This window comes from Tupaia chinensis, unplaced genomic scaffold (genome assembly GCF_000334495.1).
Source record: "Tupaia chinensis unplaced genomic scaffold, TupChi_1.0 Scaffold000316_1, whole genome shotgun sequence".
NCBI classification, from domain to species: Eukaryota; Metazoa; Chordata; class Mammalia; order Scandentia; family Tupaiidae; genus Tupaia; species Tupaia belangeri.
Window position 1 is genome coordinate 10230272 of NW_006159809.1, and position 7227 is coordinate 10237498.

The following is a 7227-nucleotide window of genomic DNA, read 5'->3' on the forward strand; positions in this document are numbered from 1 at the left end:
CTTTCATTTGCAACTTCAGATATAATCATTGACTCTACTGGGGGCCACATTTGTTTACCAATTCCAATAGTGAACAATCTTTCCAACTTTGAGGCTGGGGTGAGGAGGTAATTAAATGGAAAATCAACAACATAACAAAGCATCATGTAATAGGGAACATTTCATTCTATGTTTTACTCATTTAAGAAAAATGGAGTGAATGCATTTATCTGAGAAAACATGAGAAAAAGTCCTTGCTCTGTTGAATCACTTCTTGCCACCAATAATAAACATGGATGTCTAATGCAGAACTCACAAGTAAAAGGAAAAATAAAAAGATGGTTCAAAGGTGTATAAATCAAAATAGGTTAGATTATAGTAACAATAACCCCAAAGTCTCAGAGGCTTCATATATAATGGCTTATTTATTCCTTATGCAAATTTGACTAGTGGGCTTTCAGTTCTCTAGGAGGCTCCTTCCAAGATGTATGAGTTGCTTGCACCTTGCTGCTGTGCCATGTAAAACATGTGTCTTCCATTCTGTTTGCTAAATCATGGGTAGGCATTGGATCCTGGCTCCTAAATGCTTCATCCCCCAAATGACAAAGAGCACTTCTGCTAACAACTTTTTGGCCTAGGCTAGCCACAGAACCCTTCCTGACTGCCACTGACCTGAGTGATGTGGGAACATATAGATAGTAAATGATTCTGCTGCAAAACATAAATGGGCCTGCTGCTATTTTAAAAGGATCTCCTTTGGCTAACTATTGACATTTGTGTGGTAAAAGTGTTCTAGAAAAGCTTGTAGAGGGCTGGACTGCTTCAAGGCACAGTGGCCAAGGCCCCTTCAAAGGCAGAAGAGCTAGAGTTGGAGCTAGGCTTGATCAAACTGCTGGGGTTACAAAGACAAGTTTGTGGGAGACCTCCAAAGAAGTCTTGGTAGAAGGTTTGGTGGTTCCAATAGAGAACTATGCTGTACAATGTAGGGAGATAGCCTGGGGGGCTGGTGCTTGCCACTTCAAATCTTCAGGGGTGGGAGGCTGCTTGCTGTCCTGCAGACATTAAACATTTGTAGCCCGCCTAGGTGTTAAACTCTCTGAAGGCAGGGGCCACATCCTACTGGGTGTCATGCCTGAGGCAGTGAACAACTCGACTTGCCCAGAGAATGCTAACTGGTGACTAGAAAGTCCATAAAAATTGTTTCTCTGGTATAAACCAGTACTTTTCAAACTCTATTATGTTTACATATGCCCTGGAGATCCAGTGGAAATGCAGATTCTAATTCAATAAGGCTAGGTGGGGAGAGTCTGCATATTTCTGAAGGTTTCACGCTCCACATAAGGGTATTACCACTGAGGACTTCAATTAAGTACCGTAGTCCACACCAGGCTCAGTTGTTCAATGCAATGGGAGGTTTTGGAAGACTTCATGGGAGACAGTAATCTCAATCTAATATTTCTCTTGCCCAGGTCTACTGATGGGAATCACGCACGGGCCTTGGGAAACAAAGAGGACTTACTAGACTGAGCTGTTTGTGAATATATGAATTCTTAAGACACCTGGTTTTGTTTTCCCCTCTTAAGGGATCTGACAGGCAGTTAATAGCTCATGAAAAAGCCGTATCCAAACCGTACTTTGAAGGAATCAGAAAATGCTGCTTTTGAATGATTTCTCTCCCCCTGCAACTCCCAAATCTGGTCCAGCAAGAGGCCTGGACGCTGAGTGGCTCCTCGAGCATTCAGATGTGTCTGAGCAAACACAAGAGGCAATCAAATTACCCTAACACCGGCCATTTCAGAGAGCTCACTTGAGATGACAGTTTCAGCTTCAAAAGAGGTATGCAAACCGGAATAATGAAATGTTCCATTTTATTAAGTTCCTGGCCAGAGGGAGGGATTGTATTAGAAGAGAGAAAAGGTGGGGAGTTTTTAGCTTGATTTCTGTGACGCTGATAAGCAGTAATTTTTGCAGAGGGGGGAAAACGTAATCCACTGCAATAAAACCATTTTCATAATACCATGGGAATGAGTTATTGCTCGGAGTGAGGCATGGCTCCTCATGGCTGCCCGAGCTTCCATCTCCATCTTTCATGGGTCAGTCCGACGTTTTTATAGTGCTGACACAAGAGAGAGCATTTATGTGGCTTCCATTCTCCATCTGTCAACAGTTAAGGTAGAGTGCCACTACCTTCAGGTTCACTTTTGATCTCATTTCCGTGTCAGTTCGGCACGGGGCTGCTGGCTGTGCTGTGGGAGTGGAGCAGCCCTGGAGACCAGTTGCACCACATTTTCAGACTGTTAATGGTTAGAAGGATGGAGAGTAAATCGTTTTTGCATGAATCAGAGGGAAGTGCCGTTTCCTCTCCTTTATGGTTCATCAGAACCTTGGCCACGCTGCACTGGCCTTACTTTCCCTGTGCCTCCCAGAACTATGTCCAGAAAGTGGGATTCTGTCTCTATTGGACCTGGTGTTTTCCTGGCTTAGGAACAGCAACCTAGAGAGCTGGTTAAATGTACAAACTAGAAGGAAACACTTGTTTTATGTATGAGCGCAGCTTTACACTTCCACCCTTCCTAGTAGACTGTATGACCTGTGGCTTACTTATTCTGTTTGTTGAAATGTTGCCAGAGGACAGGTATTTCTCACTGAAGAGACACACAGAGACTGGGAAAGTGAGGAAACATCTTCCATGGGTGATAGTCAAGTCCCAATCCCTTCTCCTCCATGTTTTCCTCCTTTCAGGATTTTGGACACACATCCACATGTGTCCAGTGTGTATTTCAAGCCATTGGGCCTGGGACTCAAACCACTCACAGGCCATGTGGAATCCAATCGCCTTAACCATCATGCCCCAGGCTGGTCTCATGGTTACTTTTCCTATCACTTTGTTCCCATAGCTTCACAATCTGTTAGAACTGAGAAACCTGTAGAGATGTATAATCTTAGTGTGAGGGTGATTTGATGTAAATGAATGGAAGAGATTTGATTCCTCTCATCCTCCTAATGTTATAATCTATACCTTTTATTGATTCTGGTGACATTGGTTTGGGTGAACAATGATCAATAGGAAAAATAGACTTTCTTAAAGTTAATCTCTGTTCTATGTAGAATCACTTGCAAAGAGTCACAGGGAAAACCCTAGGTCAGAGGTGGGTGAGTCTAACCCAAGGCTGATGTATTTCCAAACTTTGTCAGGGAGGTTTTTAAGATATTAGGAATTTATGGAGCTTCAGGTAGGCATTTTAGTTTGTTTGTTCTCTTCTAATTTCACAATACCTATCAATGTGTTTTCTTTTTTTTTTTTTCTCTTAAGAAAGCAATATGAGATAAAGGCAGGGAGGACTCTAAGCTTTGTTTTCTGATGTGGTTTTCTTTTGAGTTCAAAGTCTGGGAAACTCACCCACCATGGAAAGAAGCTGAGGAGGGCAGTGAGTTAGACTATTTTTGTTCAACAGAGTAATCATAACAGATACAATTTATTTAGCCCTTTCTTGGACCACTGTATGCTTTCCTTACACTATTTCTAACCCTGAAACAAAGAGATGAACTTGCTCATATTTTTCAGACAAAGGCACTGAGATTCAGGGAGGTTAAGTAACTTGCTCAGGATTTATGACTAGTAGGTGGCAAAGCTGGGATACTAACACCAGGCTGAGTGACCCCACACCCCTCCAAACCTGATATTTCTACTGTGTTAAATGCTAAATCACATTCATTTGTGAGGAATCAGCATTTAAACTTTAGCTTGAAAGGAGATTTTCTGAAAGAAATAATGTCAACTCAAGGTCATGTTGAGAATATATGTCTCAGCCTAGCCACGGTTGCACAGCAGTAGCTCAATACTCCAATGCTGGAAACCATATGCAAGATCTGAATTCTGGTTCCCGATCAACTTGTACACGCCAAGTATACATGCATCTCTGTGACCCTGACTGGCTGAAAAGGCTGGGGGTGGAATGGCATCATGAGACACAGTTGACAGTGTCTCCACTCCTCTCTCATGAAATAAATAAAAACACAATATGCTTTAAAAAAGAATATATGTCTCAGCATATAGTTGTTGTCATTTATGAAGTATCTACTTTTTTCAGGATTTTGCCCTTGACTCTTTCAGAAAGATGGACTGAGCTAGAGATCAGATACCATTGGTTTTGGGATCCATGAACATAAGAGACACTTTTCCTTTCCATTAATTTCTTGATATTTAACTATTTGAGTCACCTTATTAGCACCTACTAACCTGTTTTGTTAGTTACGTGAGGTCTTTAAGACCAGAGAATCTTCTTTATGTTATACCTTCCTGTGGCGAGCATCTTGATAGTGTACATAACAGGTACTTGACGTATGCTTAATTGATTGATTAATTGATGGTGTCTGCTTAGATCTGCTTATACTTTAAAAGCCACAGTACTTTGAGGTTGAGACGTGAGGTTTGTAAATGCATTCACTTTGCAAAAAGTATGATTTGAGGCAGCTGCAAAAATTCATTCATAAGCTGGTGGAGAAAATTCCAGCGTGAGAGAAAGGAGTCTGTGTACAAATGCAAATTGCATGTACAATGGATTGCAGCCTGATTGCGGAGCCCAGCCATGTCTCTGAAAGAGCCTGAGTGCTTCTCAGGGTTTCTTGCTCCAAAGGATCTCATTCAGCTTTAGTTTAGGATGGTAATAACTTAAACCCCAACACTGGGATGGCCATTGATCAATGAAATGAGCTGGCAGTTTCCAGAAAGATTCGTGAAATGAAATACCTCAAATTGACCAGCCTCAGAACATTTTTCACAGCCTATCCATCCCTTCTGAGCCATTCAGAGAGCAAAGTAAAAGAAATTAGAACTTTGAAATTGCTGCTTGTCCAGTGGCAACCTCTCTGGGACACTGAATGAGTTGCAATTTATCTAGTTTTCCCACTTAGAGAATTGGCAACAGCCGCTGCACCAACCACATGTAATGAGTATAGACGTATAGGGTACTGTACTAAGTCTCTGGGTTTCATTTAATTTTCACAACAAACCAGCAAGGTTGTAATGGTTATTCTTATTTTACAGATGAGGAAACTGAAGTTTAGAGAAAGAAGTGAGTTACTCAAAACCACACAGCTACCAGGTGGCAGAAGGACTTGAATAGGTCTATTTGATCCAAAGCTATGCCCTTAAATGTTCTGTAAACTGTCTTTTTCCTTTCTAAATGTTTCTACTTGAAAAAGAAAATGTGTGGGCATAGTTGTGCACACCTAAGGCCCAATTATTCAGGAGGTTAAGGCAGAAGGATCACGAGTTCTAGGCTATCCTGGGCAACATAGTAAGATCCTTTACTTAAAAAAAAAAAAAAAGAAAAAAAAAAGAAGAAGAAGAAAGAAAAGAAAAAAATGGAAAGAAAGAGCAAGCTTCTTTTCAAAGTGGATGAAAATAGTGGGTTAGATTAGGTCTTGATCACTAAATGATACATTTCTATGATTTGGGAGATGGGAAATTAAAAACTAATTTCCTTTTTATTTATTTTTTTTTTTGCCATTTCTCAATTTGGGAGTTGTTTCTAATGTAGAAGATACACAAACTAACAGTCGGAGCTGTTTTTTGGGAGAACTCTTTTTTCCTCTGAGGTGTGTCATAACAATGCCTTTGTTTTAAATTCTCCTTTGGGGTTGGACTGCCAAGGGGTTGGTCCCTAAGGTAGGAGAAGGGAATAAAACCAGGAAGGTCTGAGGAAGAAATGGTGAAGGTGGGAGGAGAGGAAGAGTGTTTAGTTCAATGTTTCAGTTGTTTGAAGAGCATCCAGGTGTAAATGTTGAGCTAGAAGATGGGAGAATATCTCTGATGGTTTGAAGACAGGATGTGGCTAAATAAACATGAGGACAGTCAAATGTGTAAGAATAAGCGAGGTTACTGAAGGGCACAGTGCAGAGACTGAAGGAGGAGATCAAGGGAATAATCTTAGAGGCAGAGGAGTCCTTCGGGAAAGTGAAGGTGTTACAAACTGGGAAAGGAGGAATTGTGCAGGATAATTGTCCAGAGGGTTTGCTGTCTTTTTAGGTTGTTAAAAGCAGTGTCTACCTATGACTAGGAATAGGCACATACTCATATGACAGCAGACTCTGTATTAGGTGTGTAGTCCACAGAAAGGGGTATAGACAGGCTCAATCAGACAAACACAAGAATACTCATGGTAGTTTTTTCATAACTACATAATGTCATTATATACATGTAATTACATGTACGTAAATGTACGTGTAATTTCATGATGTACATCAATAGTAGAATAGATAATACATTGCAGCATAGTCACACAATTTTAATAGTCTATAGCAATTAACAATGAACTATTGGGTCATCGGGAAAGCCATAACACATTTTTGCATAGAAAATTATAGAAAAATACATGGGGATTTTCCTGACGACCCAATAATATACATGCAACAACATGGATTAATCGCACAGACATAAGACCGAGTGAAAAGTTGGAAAAAAGGATTCATAGAGATAGCAAAGATTGAAGAGAATTGATTTTATTTCCTCTGTTTAAGAGACATTTGGGATTTTGTTCCTCCCTTATAGTGCATCTTTGGCAAATCTATCTGACCAGCTGCTTTTGAGATGTTATTTTTTGGAGCTCTGTTAGAGTATACAAGTGACTTTTTTCATTTAGTTTGTAACTCTTGTTCCCTAACTCACTAGAGCATTGATGATGAAGAAATTCTCACTGAATCAGATTTGACTCTGCCTCTTTGGACTAGGTTTTTATGACCAGCACCAGCTCACAGAGGCCTAGTCATCCTTCCTGGTCATACATTGAGATTGTGTTCTTGATCTTTATTATTATTATTAGTTTGACATTCACATTTTACCCAAATCAGTCATTTTTGGTATAAGATTCCAATTAAATATGGAAGTGACAAATTTCCCAAGAAAGTGCTTGTTGTTATTGTATTTTAGAGTCAATTTCATGACTATGCTTGTCATCTATGCCCCAAGGAGTAGTGAGTGCTAACTGAGGAATCTGGTTTGATATGGTTTGATTATGAGTCATGTCTTTCAGAAATCAGCATAAAGTTTTCTCTCTTTCTCTCTCAACAGGAGATAGCAGGACTGCTGTATTTTTTTTTCTCTTGCTTCTAACAAGACAGACTTTATAGGGTTAATGAATGCCAGCTATCTTGTGACAAAGACTGAACCAGCCAAGTGCATTAATTAATTACACAAGATGAACAAATCAGCTTCTGAGGAGGGAGAAAAAACAAGATGCATGCTTC